At 35.2% G+C, this 21,045-nt stretch overlaps 1 non-coding gene across 1 annotated transcript; it reads right to left on the reverse strand.

Moving 5' to 3' along the window:
- Positions 1 to 1,888: 1,888 nt before the first annotated feature.
- On the reverse strand, positions 1,889 to 1,995 carry LOC118344454. The gene has a single exon (XR_004798241.1). It is a non-coding gene; the product is annotated as a small nucleolar RNA R71 (small nucleolar RNA).
- Positions 1,996 to 21,045: the final 19,050 nt, after the last annotated feature.

A 21,045-nucleotide genomic window follows, 5' to 3' on the forward strand; every position in this document is an offset into this window, starting at 1 on the left:
TCGCAATCTTGGAGAGGTTTTAATGACATGCATAATTTTATATATTTTATTACTTCTTAACTTTAAACTTTAGTTTAATTTTATTTAATTTTGTTGATTTTAGGTTTCATTGTCATCATTTAATTTTATTTCAAATTTGAAGAAAAGAATATCTAAATTTTAGAAGCCTATTATCGTCTGGGATTCTCTCTTATTTAAATGAATATTTATTCGAGTACGAGGGTTGGTCATCAGAGTTATTTGAAAATAAAAATCAAGTTGAATTTTTAAAGACGCTAAAGATAGAAGTAGATTTTTGAATGAAATTAAAAAATAGCATATTTTCTTTTGGAAGTGAAGATATACGGAAACGGCAGGATTCGGAGTTGAGGATGGATGAGATTTTTGGAAAGGTTGAAATTCAAAAATAAAGAGACGTGGGAAGTGTGGAAAAAAAAGAAAAGAAGGAAAAAAAAAAGAAAAAGAGAAGGGGCTCGTGATTTGACTCAGCGGATGAGAGGCTTGGACGACCAGAATATTTTTTCAGTATTCATTTTTTTCATTGGTCTCAAAAAAATTATGGTAAATTTATTTATGTTGAATTTAATTTTTTACATGAATTAATTTTTTTTGTTTTTTAGAAAAATAATATAATCTAGTTTTGGACTATACTTGCTTTTCTATGTTAATTTGAAATAATTCTCTTCTATATTTATTTGATTTATTCTGACCTTATTACTTCTAATTAACTGGTCATTAATTAGATGATTTTAATCTTGTGATTTGCTATCGAAAGAAAAAATTATAAGATAGATCTTGGATATTTCGGCATAGGTAAATATAGAGATCAAAATATTTGTATGAACCTATGTAATATTAAAATTATTAGTCTTATTGCTTCTTGATTTATTAATTTGCATAATCTTGTGTAAAATGATGAACAAGAATATTTCTAATTGACTATCGAAAGAGGCTTTTGGATGAATTGGAGATTTGCTAACAAACAGAGAGAATTAAATTCAATTAGTTAGATGAGTAAAGCATAGTGAGAGATTAGGTGAAATCGATTTCTTAGAAGCTTTATTCCCAACATCTTTCTTTTCTTTTGAGTATTTTCTTTTAATTAATTTTATTTTAAATTACAATTACTAAAATCTTAGTGACTTTTCTAAATAAAGTCGAGATTAGTATAATTTCGGTATTTGTCAAAAGTAAGTTACCAATCCCTGAGAACGATATTCTTCTTATCACTTTACTATGAAACTACGATACTATGCACTTGCAGTTTTGCACCGATCAAGTTTTTGGCGCAATTTTTGGGGATTGATTTCTTCTTATTTTTGCAAATATTGATACAAAATAATCTTGGTTTTAATTTATAATTTTATTTTATTTTATTTTCTCTCCAGATGTGTTTTTGACGTTGGATGCGCCATGCTAGAACTCGTGACATTACTCATTTTTATCTGGAGATTGAAAGAACTATTAAATCACAAAGAAAGAAGAAAGTACTAGCCATGGCTGATGGACAACATGATGCACAACCACACACCTTGAAGGATTATGTACGACCAGTTGTGAATGACAACTACTCGGGTATAAGACGCCGACCATTAATGCCAATAATTTTGAGGTCAAACTTGCCTTGATCAGTATGGTGCAACAAGGCCAATTTAGCGGATCACCACTTGATGATCCCAATATTCATTTGACGATGTTCTTGGAGATTTGTGACACTGTAAAGATCAATGGTGTTACTGAAGACACCATTAGACTTAGATTATTTTCTTTTTCTTTGAGGGACAAGGCAAGAGGTTGGCTACAATTTCTACAATCGGGACGCATCACTAGTTGGCAGGACATGGCTGAAAAGTTTCTTACTAAATTCTTTCCACCTACAAAAATAGCCCAACTCAGGAGTGAGATTAGTCAATTCAAGCAAAATAATTTCAAACCACTCTATGAAGCATGTGAAATGTATAAAGATTTGATTCGACGCTGCCCTCAACATGGATTGCTGGATTGGTTGCGAGTTTAGATGTTCTATAATGGGTTAAATGGGCAAATTCGGACCATAGTTGATGCTGCTTTTGGTGGAACTTTGATGTCAAAGACAGCTAAGAGTGCTACCTATCTTTTGGAAGAAATGGCCTCAAACAACTATCAATGACCAACTGAAAGAATTATGACTAAGAAAGTTGTTGGGATTCATGAATTGGAGCCGTTAGCAGCATTTTCAGCTCAAGTTGCTACTCTATCCCATCAAATTTCAGCTGACAACCCAAAGGATACCACAAAGTGCAGAATATGTTGCAGCTATAAGTATGACAGTTCCGAGTAATGAAGCGAGGCAAGAACAAGTTCATACATCAACAATCGGAACTACAACTATCGTGGTAATCCTATGCCAAATTACTATCATCCAGGACTTCGAAATCATGAGAATTTTTCTTATGGAAATACAAAGAATGTGCTGCAACCTCATCCAGGATTTGATAGTTAACCAAGCGAGAAGAAGATATCACTTGAGGATGCCATGGTTTCCTTTGTTGAGGAGACAAATGTAAGGTTTAAAAAAGTCTGATTCAAGGTTGGACAACATTAAGACTCATTGTAGCAACATGAGAGCCTCTATAAAGAATCTGGATGTGCAAATTGGGCAACTAGCCACAACTATCAATGCCTGACAAAGAGGAACTTTTCCTAACAACACAGAAGTGAGTCCAAGGGAACAATGCAAGATCATCACACTTAGGAGTGTAAGAGAAATTGAGAGGCCACCATAAAAAAAAACCAAGTTCACCCCTACAGCTGAAAACAATGACCAAAGCAAAAATAAAGTAGAAGAAGATGATGATACACTAAGAGAGATTGACATGCCTCCAGCAATTTCATTTCCTGACAATCCTCCTATTCTCTCTACTCCACTTCCTTATCCTCAACGTTTTCAAAAACAAAAATTAGATAAGTAATTTTCTAATTTTTGGATATTTTTAAGAAAATTCATATAAATATTCCTTTTTCAGATGCCTTGGAACAAATGCCAAATTATGTCAAATTCCTTACGGACATCATTTCCAAGAAGAGAAGTTGGAAGAATTCGAAACAGTGAAGCTTTCTGAAGAATGCAGTTCTATTCTTTAAAAAAAATTACCTAAAAAATTAAAAGATCCAGGGAGTTTCACTTTGCCTTGCACTATTGGAAATTCATTTTTTGATAAAGTTTTATGTGATTTTGGTGCTAGCATTAATCTTATGTCACTTTCTGTTTGTAGAAAATTGAGACTTGAAGAGATGAAACAAATAACCATTTCTTTGCAATTAGCAGACCGATCAATCAAGTATCCACGTGTAATCATAGAAGACGTATTGGTAAAGGTTGATAAATTATTTTCCTGCTAATTTTGTGGTATTAGATATGGAGGAAGATGAAGAAGTCCCACTAATTCTTGGCTGACCATTCTTGGCTACGGGATTGGCTTTAATTGATGTTCAAAAGGGTGAGTTAACATTGAGAGTGAAAAAGGAAGATGTTATGTTCAACATCTACCAAGCCATGAGAATTCCAGAAGAACAAGCACTTGTTTTAGGGTAGATGTCATTAAGCAATGTGTAGAAGAAGCCTTTCAAGAAGATGCACCAGCCGATCACCTAGAACGAGCCTTGAAGCAAGATACATCACTTAGTAATGAAGTGGGGAGGCTAGAGCCGATTGTAGCAAAGCCAGATTCTGCATTTTTTGAAAAAAAAAATGTAGCAAACTACAACTTACATCCCTCTAGGGTGGAAGCAATTACTTGAGCATCTTCGTTATACAGTCTTGGATGATAATTACATATTTTCAGTAATTGTTGCTGGATCACTCACATCTGAAGAAGAGGAAAATCTGTTGTGTGTGTTAAGGGAGCATAGAGCTTATTGGGCTGTAAAGAAGTTTAACTTAGATTTGAAGGATAAGACAGGAAGTTTATTCAGAGCTAATGGTCAGAAATTGAAGCATTATGATGGAGAATAAGTGGAGAGGAACTGTGCACTTATTCCTCTTGGAGATCCCGATTGATGAAGATTGAAAAGTTTGGCTATAGATTTTAAAACAAGCGCTTATGAGAAGCAATCCATAGAACTTTCTTTTATTCCTTTATTTTTATTATTTTTATTTTTTATTTGAATAATTTGGATTTTGATGTAGGATTATTTAACATGAATAAAGTGTTGAAAATTACAAACTACGGTTGATTCACCATGAAACCAGGGAAGTTCTTTTCATTTCTTCAATCTATCTCAATTTTGCATTATAATGAGGACATTGTTTAGTTTAAGTTTGGGAGTGTAAACCTTTATAGTCATTTGGTCTTCTTGTTTGTTTGTTATTTATTTATTTTATTTTATTTGTGATTTTAAAAGTCTTGAGTTGTTGGATTCTCTTACCAAGCATGTATTTGAGTATAATTAAATTCTCTATGACTCTGAAATTTTTGATTGAGGATAGAATTGAGAAAAAATTTTAAAAATTTATTTTATGTCAGGCTGAGTTTTGTGGGTACTTTGATGACAACTTTGACCTTGAACATAATTGAGCATACAGTTGTTTTTCTTTATTCAATTTTGCTTATGAAGAGAATGAGTTGAATTAACTAGGTCAGGGAAGTTCAATCTTGTTTTGCTCTAGAATCCGTTGATGGATCCTTGAGGCGAAATCCTAGTTGATACCAAATATTAGAGAAATGATCTAAGCATTTTTTTGTCATAACCAAAAAATTTTCCTAGCCGTCCTAATTATCATGTCATCATTGCATGATGTATTTTCATAGTCAACCCCCTTGAGCCTTATTTTATATAAGCCTTTATTTATTCTTTTAATTACATAAACATTCATTTCTAAACCTGAAAAACCATGATTTATCTTTTATAGTTTGAGAAAGTACTTTGGTGGAAATCTACATTTAAAGAGAAAGTTAGTTCAAAAGAAATTATGCTCTATTTGATCAAAGTGTGTGAAAAAAAAAAGTGAATGAAGAAAAAAAAAAGGGGGTTGAAGTGGTTGAAAATTTGAAAAGGCTACAAGAATTGAGGTGACAGAACGAAAAAGGTGGGAGGCTGAAAAAAAAAGTATTATTGCTGGGTTTGTCTTTTATTCAGAGGTGATTTATCCATCATGGCAGAAAAGAAAATTCAATAAATGGAGTGCAAATCACTTTAGATTTTGTTGAAGGTGTACTTGGTACTACATTATTGATTACAGCAACAATAATATCACAAGTATGAGCATATAGTCGAGAAAGAATTATGATTTGAATCATGTGGATATCTCTTTTATTGTTCTTTCTACCAAGTATTTTTTCAGTTTGCTTTGATTCTCCATATCTATTTCTTTCTTAGCCCCCACTCTCTGGCCTGTCATTACAACCTGATTAAAGACTTTTTGATTTTTGATTTTGGTGTTTAACTACATTAGTGGAGAGGATTTCTAAAAATTGGACTTATGGGGTTAAGTTTTGAAAGAATTCTTCTAATTTTAGTTGTTCTAATTTTATCTGAGTTTGCAGGTAGTTTGGAGTTAAATTGACTATATCACACACACCCTCAAGGTCTTAACTTTAGGTTGAAGTAAACTTAACTCTTGCTTGACAAATTGCTAAATGTTTTATTGATTTTCTTTCTATCTTTGATGTTAAAAGAGTAAAATACTAGTGATAAAATCTAAATTCAGATCATGGCTTGATGAGTGATGAAACTTCTTTATGGGGTCAAGTTGATAGTCTATAGTGGTCTCTTATTTTATTCTCTTTTCTTTTTGTTTGAGGACAAACAAAGTTTTAAGTTTGAGGGTGTTTGATGACTTGCATAATTTAGTATATTTTATAACTTCTTAATTTTAAACTTTAGTTTAATTTTATTTAATTTTGTTGATTTTAGGCTTCATTGTCATCATTTAATTTTATTTCAGATTTGAAGAAAAAGAAGATTCAAATTTTAAAAGTCTATCGTTTAAGAACTCTCTCTTATTTAAATGAATATTTATCCGAATATGAGGATAGGTTACAGAGTTATTTGAAAATAAAGATCAAGTTGAATTTTTAGAGATGCTAAATATAGAAGCAGATTTTTGAATGAAATTAAAGAATAGCATATTTTCTTTGGAAGTGAAGATATACGGAAACGGCAGGATTCAGAGTTGAGGTTGGACGAGGTTTTTGGAAAGGTTGAAATTCAAAAATAAAGAGACGTGGGAAGTGTGGGAAAAAAAGAAAAGAAGAAAAAAAAAAGAAAAAGAGAAGGGGCTCATGATTTGATTCTACCTTCCACCGTATGACATGCATATGCACATAAAAAAAAAAAAAAATGGTGAAGAAACAGTGACGCAAGCAGAGTTCCACGTATAGACTGACGCTGCGATTGAGAGGCTTGGACGACGTGAAGTGTTCATTTTATTCCATTCTTTTTAGAAAAATTATAGTAAATTTGTTTATATTAAATTTAATTTTTAGTACGAACTAAATTTTTTTTATTCTAAAAAAATAATGTAATCTAATTCTAAATTATATTTATTTTTCTCTGCTAATTTGAAGTAATTTTTTTTTATGTTTATCTGATTTATTCTGATCTTATTGCTTCTAATTAATTGATTATTAATTAGATGATTTTAATCTTGTGATTTGCTGTCAAAAAGGAGAATTATAGGATAGATTTTGAATATTTCGGCATAGGTAAATATAAAGATCAAAATATTTGTATGAATCTATGTAGTATTAAAATCATGAGCTTTGCTACACAACCTCCACCACACTCCACACTTCATATTTTTTAAAATTTTTAATATTTTTTTTAAATTTTTTTTGAGTTTTTTTTTTAAATTATTTTAAATTTTCTATTCATTATTTATATAATAAATATTTGATAAAAGAAAAAAATAATAAAAATTAAAAATAATGTGGTGTGTGGAGTGTTAAGAGGTTGTGAAGATTTTTTGTAAAATCATTGGTCTTATTACTTTCTTGATTTAGTAATTTACATACTCTTGTATAAAATGATGAACAAGAATATTTCCAATTGACTATCGAAAAAGGCTTTTGGATGAATTGGAGATTTGCTAACAAACAGATAGAATTAAATTCAATTAGTTAGATGAGTAAAGTATAGTGAGAGTTAGGTGAAATCGATTTCTTAGAAGTTTTATTCTCATTGATTTGAGCTTTGAACAACATCTTTCTTTTCCTTTGAGTATTTTCTTTTAATTAATTTTATTTTAAATTGCAATTACAAAAATCTTAGTGACTTTTCTAAATAAGGTCGAGATTAGTATAATTTCGATATTCAAAAGTAAGTTACCAATCTCTGAGGACGATACTCTTCTCATCACTTTACTATAAAACTATGATACTGTGCACTTGCAGTTTTGCACCGATCAAGTTTTTGGAATCGTTGCCGAGGATTGATTTCTTCTTATTTTTGCCAATATTGATACAAAGTAATCTTGGTTTTAATTTAGAATTTTATTTTATTTTCCCTCCAGGTGTGTTTTTGACGTTGGATGCGCCGTGCTAGAACTCGTGACATTACTCCTTTTGATCCAGGGATTGAAAGAACTCTTAGATCACAAAGAAAGAAGAAAGTACTGACCATGGCTGACAAACAACTTGATGCACAAGGATTATGTACGGCCAATTGTGAATGACAACTACTCGGGTATAAGACGCCAGACCATTAATGCCAATAATTTTGAGCTCAAAGCAGCCTTGATCAGTATGGTGCAACAAGCCCAATTTAGCTGATCGCCACTTGATGATCCCAATATTCATTTGGCCCACAGTGTGCCTTTCGCATTGACTAAATCATTGGCCCTGTCAGTGAATTCTCGTAGAGTGGTGGAATTTTTTCTCATCAGCTCGGCCATAAAGGGATTTCAAGGCTAGATTCCTCCTAATAAGGCTGCCAACGTAATCTTTTCATTTTGATTGTAAGTCATCATGCATTTTTTGTTAAAACGGGTGAGGCAAGCCCTCAAACTTTCATCCTCCCATTGTTTCACAATGAGCAGGTATGCAAATTGTATTCTCATTCTTTTACTTACCATGAATTGGGTCAAGAATTGCCTCCAACTCTTCGAAAGTGTCTATAGATCATGGCTGCCGTGCTCCAAACCACTCGTGCGCGGCTCCCTTTAGTGTCAGAGGAAATGCTTGGCACACGATTTTGCTAGGAATTCCGTGGAGCGTCATATGAGTTATGAATGTTTTTAAGTATTCAACAGGGTCCTTGAACCGGTCATACATTTTAACCAATGGGACTTTGAATTTTTGCGAGAGGGGTATTACCATTATTTCCGCTCTGTATGGTAAGTCTGTGCTGGTAAGTAGTTGATCCATCGATGAAGAGACACCTATCTTCCGAGCCATTTCCTCATATTTATCCATGAGGCTCCGCAGATTGTAATGCATCTTCTTCTTCTCATCCTCATTGTTGAGGGCTTTGCTTGTGCTTTGAGATTCTTCCCTTGCCTATGCCTTATTAGCTTGACTTAGCACAACGTCTTCCCCTGACATGACGTTCCTCTACTTCAGGGCCTCATTCTCAGTGCTTCCAACTTTGTTGTCACTCTTTTTAGTTTGTCCTCCATCTTGGCTAATCCCTCCATGTTCACGGAAGTGGCTTCCTGGTCTTTGGTTGCTTGGGAGCACGTGGTTGCAAGCATGCAAAAAGCACGTTGAGATACGAAATATCCCACACATGGCGCCAACTATTACATACGTGTTTCATACTCTTGTGCATGCCTTATATGAACCTACAACACCAGAGCCGAGAAAGACTCAAAGGGTATTGGAACACCTCAAACGTCTAAGTCAGATGTATCCTTCGACTTATATAAAGTACAGATGTCAAATTCACTTACTTAACTGGTGCTCATCTTCCTATATATAGAGGTTGGGGGCGTGGTTGTTCTAGTCTTTGTACCAACCTAATTTCTTATTGATCACCAAGGATGTATTTGAATTTACTCTGCTGATACGGGGATTCGTTGAGTCCCTTACCCGTAAATAATGTATGGATTCAGAGTGGGTGGCCCATACGACGTTCGGAGCTTAGCATGGGTTCGCTCTCTTGAGCCTGTGGGCCTTTAAGGGTGTGCCTTGAGTTTGATTGGAGATTTTGGCCTCTCCAATATACATGTAAAAAATTACGAGCATATAGAATGCTCGATATGCTTAATCGGCTAGATGTACTCGATCATGTTAGGGATAACATTGCACTTGCAGAGCGGCAATTATATGTAATTGAGTCTTTTTTTAGCTTCATAATATATATATCTCTTCTGTGTGTGTTAAAATGGAACCAAGTCCTTAAATCTTAATTGTGTGTGTATTTTTGCACAAGTTCATAACTGGGTTTGTGTATTTTTGTGAAATGTCACTCCGTTGAAATTCCTCCATCCCAACTGATTCTCTATGTGAAAGTTCACGTTCATTATATTCCTTTTGTTCCAACTGCCCACTTCTTTGTTCCCTTTAAGGGTGGGTTTCGACTCCAACGGAGACGAAATGCCCACCTCCAACCTCTGAATCCGACTAGGGTCAGGGGCCAAAAGCTGCTCTGACTCTGACTCCAATTGGAGTCAGAGTTTGACTCAGATCGAAGTTCAAAGCTCCGATCGAAGTAGTAGTGGGCTTCCCAGCAACTAGGCCCTAGTTGCCCTACTCAGATTGGGCCTAGGCCCACGGCCCAATATCCACGGACCAATCTAAAATTTAGATTGGCCCACTCTTGTTTAAAAATATTTTTTAAAAAATAAAATAATGTAAAAAATCGAAAATACTAAAAAAAATAAGTAAAAAGCTAAAATTTAAATACAGCGACTAAATCAAACTAAAAATCGAAGACGATAAATTTAAATGTAAAACTACAAATCACAATAAATTTAAATTTATATCACCAAAATATTAATAATGTCATAGATTTCATTCAAATATGAAATAGCAACAATCTCCCGCATCAGTCTTGACAGTCCTTGCATTTGAGTATTTTAGAAACTCGGACCATTATTATTAGGTATACGTAAGTTATAAATTACGCACCAAAATTTAGATATTCAAAACATTCAAAACATTTAAGTTTTGATAATAAATACTGCCTTAATAAATTTAGACAAGAAAACTATAAAAAGAAAATAGCCTAGAGAAGTTTTTGGTTTCTAGTCTTCTAGAGATTTAGAGATTTATTTAAATACCAAGAAAACCATTTTCCTCAATTCAAATATTGTTATGGGTTATTAGCTGTACAAACTTTACTTCACATAAAATGAAAAATAAAGAGGCATCAAGTCAAATATGAATCTTTTGTAACGAATTTCGTCATATCTATTGTGTATATCCTTCACGAAGCATCATTATCTTTATGTTTTATTGAGCCACGTCGTCAGTTTAATTTATTTTTCATTTTACCTTATTGACCGGTCTCAACAGTTTACATGCTAAAATATTTTTTCTTGTATTGTCTTTATTGTCATAATAAACTCATTCATTTTTTTACATTCAAAATTGAAAATAAAATTGAAGATGAAAATTTTCTTCCATTTTTGGTTACTAATTAAATAGTAAGTGATTTTTGATTACTTGTTTCTTTGACTTTCCTATACTTAACTCTTAGACTCCATAAGAGCCCATAAAAACCGTAACTTATTTAAAATATAAGTTTGAAATGAACCATAGTAAAAAAATTAAATTTTGTCTTGGTCTACAAATTGAGCAGTTTTAAATGGATTTCTTGTCCATTAGTCAACATATACAAAAAAATTTTTGAAGCAAGACAAAACTTATCCATTGAGTATCCAATGGTTGTCTGAGCACTTAGTGTGAAAAATGACATTTTTGCCCTCAAAGTGATGACTAAGCAGAGTTCATATACTAGACTTTACATTAAAATAAAATGAGCTGGGGTTGATTTTTAAAAAATATACATATTTGCTCATGAAAATAAATTTGAACTACCTCAGTTATTTGTTCTGCATTACTCATGAGATTATGTTTAAGAATAAAGCATTTTCTATCATGACTGGTGTAGACATGAGCTTATTTTTGACATTCTGTTTCTGAACTTTGAAAAAGAGAGCGAATATAAAATTTTATGCATAAATTATGTTGTGATATGATTTTGTTCTGTTCGAACGATTTTTTGTACTCTGATATGATCTGATGTGCTTCCTGAAAAACCTTTGGCATAATATTCTGTTTCTGTTTTTGTTCTGTTCTAAGCTTACCATGGGTATAAACTGTGGCCTCTGTTCGGGTTGGTACCAACTTTTCTGTTTCTGATGCATCCACTTTGGAAACAAAATGGTTTTCTACGTGGTCTTTCCTATGTGCACACTCGGGGCTCTGAGAATAAATAAGGAGAAAATTCACATTATGTTTCTGCTCGGTTAGCTACCGGGTTTTGCACAACCCTACCACAGGGGTTAAACATGGTATTTGTTCTGATATGATAAGATAAGATGTGATGTTTCAATTTATGCTATGCCAAATGGATTTTGATTATGAATATTTTCAAACTTTCGCTCTGATATTTTTGATAACATGTTCTGACGCTGCATTTTGAAAACAATATTCTGCATTCTGCATTCTGAAAGAAAATATTTCGTTCTGCATTCTGAACTCTGTAAATGCTCATGTTTACACACTAGTATATGTCATCTGCTTACTAAGTTATTGATAACTCATTCCTTATCTCAAATTATTTTTTAAATAATTTTTTTTGATTCAGCTGGAGAACAAGAGTAAGATGTTTTAGTAAGGTGTAATGTCTATAATGGAATAAGTGCCCGAGGGTACAAGTGCTTATTTGAGAGTCGTAGTTAGAAAACTGTTTTGTTATTTTGATTTGATGAGTTAAGGATATTTTTGAGTTTTGGAGAGCTTTTAATTTATGTTATTGAGAATTTCTTAGTTGTCCCCATGAAGAAACATAGATATTTGAGTTGATTAAATGGATTAACATTTTATGGAGTTTTCTGGATTTTATAGTTGTGTTATTGAAGTTTGATGTTAAGTATTAGGCTAACTCTCCAGACCTTCGGGAATGGGGCGTTACAACCAACATGAGAGTTTTCTATCCAAAATGACCGAATTCTCAATTAATTGATTATGCAGACTCGGGTTATCTTTTTTATATATATAAAGGAATATCACAAACATTTGTGGTGGTACTCTTATTTCAAAGAAATCTGTCAAGCAAATATTAGTTGCAACTTCTTCCAACCACTCAAAGATTATTGATAATCATAAAGTAAGCCGAGAATACATTTGGTTAAGATCCACAATTCAATGCATTCGAGAAAAGTGTGATTTATCCACAATCAAATATAGTCCAACAACATTATATAAATAGAGATGCTTGGGTTGGTGGGGTGTCATACCCATTTTTACTTCGGCGAATGAGATACTGCCATGTATGGGTTTCAACAAAGTTGAGATTAGGCCTGCATGCACCTGCTCCCGTTTTTTGTATTTTCATTAGAGAATAACCCATGTATGGGTGTCATACACATATATATACTCTCCTCCGATTGTTGGTCCCTCAACCAAATATTAGATTTATTTTTCCCTTTCTTCTTTGTTGGATAATGTATTTTCCTTGCCTAAACAGTTTCAATCATTTTTTGAGTTAATTTCTATGTGATGTATATTTTAATTTGAAATTCAAACATTTTGAACAAACCCAGCTGATCAAAATGAAAGATGAGAGCAAATATACTAATATATTTAGCCTTGGGGTGATCTTACTTGAACTAATTTCACTGACGAAGCCTACTAATGAGAACCCAACTCTTGATCAGGATTTTTATCTACCCAACTTCATAAGGAATGTTGTCCTTGGACATAGGATCGGAGACTTATTTTGTCCTAAAATACTTCTCAATGAACAATGATGGAACCAATGAACAACATGATTTTGTATGTGAATCTTTTCGAGAGGGGTGTTGGGGAAAGAAGAGAAAGGGGAAAAGAGCACCTGATCTCAAATTTGTTGAGATTCTATTGGCCAGTATAAATATGTGTATGACACCCAATCGGTTCTAAGCTTTTGCCTTAAGTAAAGATAATGTTGCTTGGATCACTAAAACTAGGGGTGGCTATATCAAATATGATAGAACCAACCATATTTCACCAAAGGTCTTTTATATATATGAGTTCTAGAAGAACGATGATATTGATGTTAAGCGAATACGATATGTGATAATTTGACGGACCTATTCACTAAGCAATACCAATTGCAAGATTTGAGAAGTTGATAATGTTTTAATGAGGCATGTTCTTTGTGTATGGTAATCCAATAGAAAATACTCTAAATATATACTTGAACTTGGTGGACAACCATCCCACATCTTAGAATCTTAGCTCATTCATATATTAACTCTTGAAATTTTTAAATTCATAAATGTAGCTTATTAATTCATATATTTTTATTATTTTACTTAATGATTGAAAAAATTTCTATTTTTGAATTTGTACATTTTTTTAAAATATATATATTTAAAATATTAAAAAAATACAATTTACACTAACAGTACCGACAAGCAGCGTCCTTTATGAAAATATGTCTCCACCCATTTTTCGATCCATTATTGTTAACAGAAACCATGTAGATTAGTCGAAGAGTTGTCGTATGACAAGTTATTTTTAAAAATTTAATGATTTGTTATAAAAATAAAAATAAAACGGTTGGACTTGTAACCTGGTAGACCTGACAACAGTGCCTGCTTCATTGTCTCCTCTGGCTTCTCCACCTGGCCATGTGCACGATATCCACTTGCCAGGCGATCCAATGTGATTGGGTCAACCTCCATCACATTCTGAATAAAATTTTTTTTTGAGTATTATTATTTATAAACCTCACATATTATATATTACAATTTTTTTTTTTTAAATTTTTTTTTTTATTTTTTTTAAAATAATTGAATTCTTTTATTCATAAGTCATATAACATATATTTAATAAGAAAAAAAATAAAAAAATTATAAAAAAATAGTGTGCCGTGTATAAGATATAAGACTTAAAAAAATAAAATTTTTCCTTCCCAAAAGACCCTTTCTCACAATAAGCAGTGATCAGCACCCCGGTGGAATCCGAAAGTCAAGGAAAGTAGTTACAGATACCCACTCCTCCAGAATCTTCTCAGCACCATCCAAGTCATCCACCTTTAATAACGAGCTCATCATAATAAGATAGCCTGAGTTCCAGACTTTCCCAATCCCTCCATACAATGTCCAAATACGATACACCTCCGCTTTATTCTGAATAGCCGTGTATAAAGTGATGAATATTTCATAAGCAGACTTCCTTGTTTTACCGCTAACGAGTTGCTCTGCTTTCTTCAGCGTTTCTATCGTCTTTCCATGTAATCCAGCTTTTGAGTATCCATTTGCTGCAACTGCATAAGCATTCCAATATATGGTGATTTCAGGATCAACACTTCATCACCAGGAAGCAAGCTCTAGCTACAAAAGGAAGGGAAGTGAGGAAGGCATCAGTTAGTTAGTCAGTCAGTCACGTGTTCTGCATGTGTTCCTTTTATAGTATTAATGTACCTTTATGTCCTTACCTACTTGTTAAGAATTACCATAGTGCCCCTTGTAACCGTTGTTAATAGCTGTAAGGCTTCTATAAATACTGAAGCATTTTTCCTTTGTAAGCATTGAATAACAAAGTGAATAAAAAGTTGGAGGTTCCTGATCCCTCGAAGATCAGTAATTCAAGTTGTTTTTCTTCTCAATTCTAGTCTATTGTTACAATTGGCATTAGAGCCTTCGAAATTCTGGGCACAAACACTATTTTTTTTTTCTCTTCTTCTCTTTTCTCTTACCATGGCAGAAGGCACATGGTTCAAAGAATTAGAGAAGCTTGTTCTTGGGTTGAAGCAAAATCAAGAACTACAAGACCAGAGAGTTGCAGATCATCAGAGTGCTTTGGAAGGACTGAATTCAAAGATGGACCTTTTGTTGGAAACACTGAATGGAGGCAGAAATGATCGAAATGGAAAAGGCTCAAATGTTGATGGGGGTCACATGGGCAACTCATCTCTGAATTCTGGAATGCAATTTCATAGCATTAAGTTAGACTTTCCAAGGTTTCATGGTGATGACCCATCTTGATGGATCTATAAGGCAAATCATTATTTTGCCTTACACCCCATGCCAGATGGACAAAAGATTCTGATGGCCTCGTTTTATATGGAGGGAAATGCCTTGGTTTAGTTTCAAGATGCTGAGGAGACTGATTCTTTCAATTCTTGGCATTCTTTTATTAAGGCTGTTCAGTTAAGGTTTGGCAGTTCTTCTTATGATGACCCTATGGAGGCCATTATAAGATTGAGGCAAACTTCTACAGTTAGTGCCTACAAAACCCAATTTGAGGTCCTTTCTAATCGATTGAAAGGCTTATCTGAACATTATAAACTTTCTTGCTTCTTGAGTGGCCTTAGGGATGAGATACAACTCCCTGTGAGAATGTTGCACCCTCAGTCCTTGAATACTTCTTTTGGATTAGCCAAGATCCAAGAGGAATATATCACTAGCACTAGGGGCCACAATAGGCTACATTCCTCTTGTAATTTTGCTCCTAGTGAGGGCAGCAACTCAGTTCTTGGTAATTCTATGAGGAAAGAAGGCTTTTCTGGTCCAAAGCCCACCTCCTTCAAAACTTCAACTCCTTTTCAGAGATTTACACCAGCAGAAATGAAAGCAAAAAAAGACAAAGGGATCTGCTACTTCTGTGAGAATAAGTGGCAACCTGGTCATAAGTGTAATAAAGCCAAGTTCTTTGAAATGGCAGGATTGAAATGGTTACAAGATTCTGAGAAGGAAGAGGCTGGTCCACAAGATTCACAGGGAACTAATGAACCTGTGGGAGTAGAGACTGAGTTACCTGAGATCTCATTCCATGCAATAGCAGGCTGTATAAGCCCGAAAACTATGAGAGTTCATGGCAAAGTTAAACACTGCCCAGTGACAGTTCTTGTTGACACTGGCAGCACACATAACTTTCTTGATCCTATGATAGCAAGGAAGGTGGGGCTAGCTGTCAAGCAAAGTGGTCAGATTACAGTACGGGTAGCCAATGGGGAAAGCATGAATGGTGCAGGTCTGGTCCAAAATTTACAATTTCAGATGCAAGGCCACCATTTTAACACTGATTTTTTCTTACTATCCTTGGGAGGTTGTGATGTGGTGGCTGGTATGCAATGGTTGCGAACCTTAGGTCTTGTTTTATGGGATTTTACTAATCTCACAATGACATTCACCAGTGGCAAGGGTTCTGTCACACTTGTAGGCTTGAGTTCTAGCAAGCCTGAGTTTGTGGAAGATGTTCAAATTTGCCAACTCACTATTGTGGAAAGGAAAGGAATGCTATTTCAGCTAGTTAATAACGAGACAACTCAAGAAATGGGCATGTATGCTGCTGACATTGAGGCAGTGTTGGCTAAATATGACCATGTCTTTGCTGAACCAAAGGGCTTGCCTCCAAGAAGGTCTCGAGATCATCAAATAAACCTCAAGGAGGGAACCATGCCAATATCTGCTCGACCTTACAGGTATCCTTTTTTTTCAAAAAACTGAAATAGAAAAAATAGTAAAAGAATTGTTGGCTGCTAGAGTCATAAGGAGCAGTCAATCCCCTTTCTCATCACCTGTCCTCTTGGTAAGAAAATCTGATGGATCATGGCGCATGTGTATAGATTATAGGCCCTAAACAGAGAAACAATTAAACACAAATTCTCCATTCCTGTCATTGATGAACTTTTGGATGAATTGCTTGGAGCCTCGATATTTTCTAAGATAGACCTTAGATCTGGGTACCACCAGATTCTTATGAAGGAAGAAGACATTGAAAAAACTGCATTCAGAACACACCAAGGGCAGTATAAGTTTCTGGTTATGCCCTTTGGCTTAACCAATGCTCCTACCACTTTTCAATCCTTGATGAATGAGGTCTTTCAACCTTTTTTAAGGAAGTTTGTTATTGTTTTTTTTATGATATTTTGATCTATAGTAAATCACTAATAGACCATGTAGAACATCTTTCTATGGTATTGGATACTTTGGCAACAAATACTCTTTTTGCAAAAAAGAATAAGTGCAGGTTTGCTTGTGAGGAGATTGAGTACTTGGGCCACTTAGTCTCTGCACAGGGTGTCAAAGCAGATCCAGCAAAGATCAAGGCAATGCTCGAGTGGCCTCTACCAAAATCCCTTAAGTCATTAAGAGGATTTTTTGGTCTAACTGGTTACTACAGGAAATTTGTCAAAGGGTATGGCTCCATTGCTGCCCCATTGACAAATTTGTTAAAGAAAGATGCCTTTAATTGGGGAAATGAAGCTACTACAACATTTACAGATCTAAAAAAGGCTGTGACAAACCCACCTATCTTGGCTTTACCAGATTTCTCCAAGCCATTTGTGTTGGAATGTGATGCTTCTGGTCGAGGGATTGGTGCTGTCTTGGGTCAGAATGGGAGGCCCTTAGCATTCTTGAGTCAAGCATTGAAGGGAAAAGCATTGGATCTATCTACATATGAAAAAGAATTTCTTGCAATAGTAGTAGCTGTGAAGAAATGGAGGCCATACTTGTTAGGTGCTGAGTTTGTAATCAGAAAAGATCAACAAAGTTTGAAGTTTCTTTTGGAACAAAAGATAGGAACTCCATCTCAATAAAAATGGATTACCAAGTTGCTTGACTATGATTTCACAATTGAGTATAAGCATGACAAGGATAATGTGGCAGCAGATAGTCTCTCGAGAAGAGAAGAAGTAGAGGAAGAATCTTTTAACATGATGGCTATCATAGTCCTTGATCCCCTTTGGTTAGAACAGTTGAGACATTCTTACTTGGATGATGAAGAAATTTCAGCTATTTGTCAAAAGCTCCAAGAAGGCAAGCTTTCTGACAAGAAGTTTGAAGTCAGAAATGGGTTATTATTTAAGAAAGGTAGGATCTTTTTGTCATCTTCATCCCCTATGAAGGATTAAGTCTTGCAGTTTATACATAGCAGTGCCTTTGGGGGCCATTCGGGTTACCATAAAGCCCTACATCGAGCAAGGGCAGATTTTATATGGAGTGGCATGAGGAGAGACATTAAGCAATTCATCAAGGAATGCCAAATTTGCCAAAAGTGTAAGACAGAAAATTTACAACCTTCTGGGTTATTGCAGCCTTTGCCACTTCCCAGCAGATCTTGGAGTGACATCTCCATGGATTTTATTGATTCCTTACCATGTTTAAAAGGGTTTTCTGTTATATTGGTGGTAGTCGATAGGCTCACCAAGTATGCACATTTTTTACCTTTATCTCACCCTTATACAGCTGCATCAGTGGCTACTATTTTTACATCCCAGGTATTCAAGTTACATGGGTTGCCATCAACCATTGTAACTGATAGGGATGTCGTTTTCACCAATAATTTTTGGAGAGAGTTGTTTAAATTGCAAGGGTCTAAACAGCACTTCACATCTGCTTACCATCCACAATCAGATGGGCAAACTGAAGTGGTTAATAAATGTGTGCAACAATATCTGAGATGTTTTGTTAGTGAAAGACCCAAACAGTGGGTGCATTGGCTTCCTTGGGCTGAGTGGTGGTATAATACCTCAGTCCACTCTTCGACTAAAATGACACCATTTGAGGCATTATATGGAATCTCTCCTCCAACCTTAATTCAGTATGTGGATGGTACTACTCAAAATGAAGCCGTGGGCAGGGAATTAAAGTCGAGAGATGAGATACTAAGGTTGTTAAAAACGAACTTGATGGCTGCATAGGTTGCTATGAAACAACAATATGATAAACATCACATTCAGAGGAAGTTTAAGGTGGGTGATTTAGTCTATTTGAAAATGCATAAGTATAAACAACAGACTGTTAGTCAAGCCAGCAGATCCAAGTTAGCTGCCAGATATTGTGGTCCATTCAGAATTTTGGAATGCATTGGAGAGGTAGCTTCTAGACTTGAATTGCCACCAAGCTCATCAGTTCATCCCGTGTTTCATGTCTCAATATTAAAGCAATACATTGGCCCTGATTCACAGATCTCTCCTTTATTACCCTTGATGGATTCTCATGGGAATTTTAAGGTGGAACCTGAAGCTATTCTTGACAGGCGCATGACTGCTGTGAATAATAAACCCTTTATCGAGCTCTTTGTAAAATGGCGTGGTATGGATGAGGTAAATTCCACTTGGGAACCTGTTGAGCAGCTGAGGACTCATTACCCTGACCTTGTGGGCAAGGTCTTTTGAAGAGGAAGGCAATTGTTATGTTCACTTCATCACCAGGAAGCAAGCTCGAGCTACAAAAGGAAGGGAAGTGAGGAAGGCATCAGTTAGTTAGTCAGTCAGTCACGTGTTCTGCATGTGTTCCTTTTATAGTATTAATGTACCTTTATGTCCTTACTTGTTAAGAATTACCATAGTGCCCCTTGTAACCGTTGTTAATAGCTGTAAGGCTTCTATAAATACTGAAGTCTTTTTCCTTTGTAAGCATTGAATAACAAAGTAAATAAAAAGTTGGAGGTTTCTGATCCCTCGAAGATCAGTAATTCAAGTTGTTTTTCTTCTCAATTCTGATATGTTGTTACAGCTTCCATCTTCATTAGAAGCTTCTCACTCCCTTAATATCAGAGGTGGCTGCATAAGCATTTAACCTAATGTTAAATGTGAACATATTCCAATCAGTGCCCATCCTTTCCATCTCTTGCATTACACTGTCTAGTTTCTCAGTTTTTCCCATCCGAGAATAGAGTTTTAAGATAATGTTATAAGACACAGATGTTTTCAGAAAACCTAGTTCCCTCATCTTCTGCATGGTGGCCCTTGCTTTATCTAAAGATTTATGTTATGTATAGCAGTTTAACAAAGCACCATATACATGGATGGTGATTCTTGAAATGTCAGGGATGCCATCAAAATACAAGTAGCGAGAACGGCCGCCACATTATACCTCGTATTTGGGGGACCTCGCCCACAACTGGGAAGGGCCTTTTCCCCAGGAGATAGGAAAATCATGATAGGGATAGCAGCCAGGCAGAATCAAATCCCTTAGAACCGAAACGGTCTTCTCTTCTTAGAGCAGGCTTGGACACATTGAGTGCACCGTATAAAACATCCAATAAATTTATGCACGCTTTTAGGTTCAAATTTACTTCTACCACAAATAAACCATACAATTCAAATGGGTTCATTCGTCATCTATCAGAAAATCATTAGAACCTTTGCAGCCTAAAAAATTTTAACCAAAGTGTACACCCATATCAAAAGTACATAACACATGGGCACTCACAAATGCATACAACTTTGACGGGAATTGATACCTATAAAGCGTGTTTGAAGCGACGTTATTTGGGAAGCTGCCAGATCAATCTATGAAGCTTGAAAATCTAAACGTCTCGTCCTTCTTCGAGCCACTGGTCGATCACTCGGACAATCAGAACCCTATGACCACCGGCTCGCGAAATGCGAAGGTAGAGAGAGTCGATTTGGGGCGCAAACCTGGGTATGGTTTTGGTATGATAGAAGAAAGCACCGATGTAACACCCGGACCCAGTCAAGCTCTTTTTATTTATTTATATTTATATTTTTTTTACACGTTAACTTTCCTGCATGTTTGTTTATTTTTTTTTGTTTTTTTTTCACCCCTAGAGTTTTCCTCTCTTCCACAGCATGCATGCACACACACGACTCAGCCTTTCATCCGCACACATGTCTCTCTTATCTTTAGGGTTTTCGCATCATATTTATATGCACACAATAGCCATGCGTAGAGAACGCCTTCGTTACGTTCACTGCCGCCGCTAGCAACTCCTTCCCACACAAACAACAACCCGTAGCCCTCGGCTCAGCACTGCCGTCACCTTCCCCATCCCTCTTGTGTGCGGAAGCCCTCCACAACCTATGCCCAAACCGACGTAACACTTAGCCGTGGAGGGAGCTCCTTGCAAAAACCAACGCCTGTGTGCACTAGCCGCTTCAGTTTTTCTTCTCTTTTTTTTTTCACTCGGTTTACCACTGTCACTACACCACACCTTC

Source organism: Juglans regia, chromosome 1 (genome assembly GCF_001411555.2).
Source record: "Juglans regia cultivar Chandler chromosome 1, Walnut 2.0, whole genome shotgun sequence".
NCBI classification, from domain to species: Eukaryota; Viridiplantae; Streptophyta; class Magnoliopsida; order Fagales; family Juglandaceae; genus Juglans; species Juglans regia.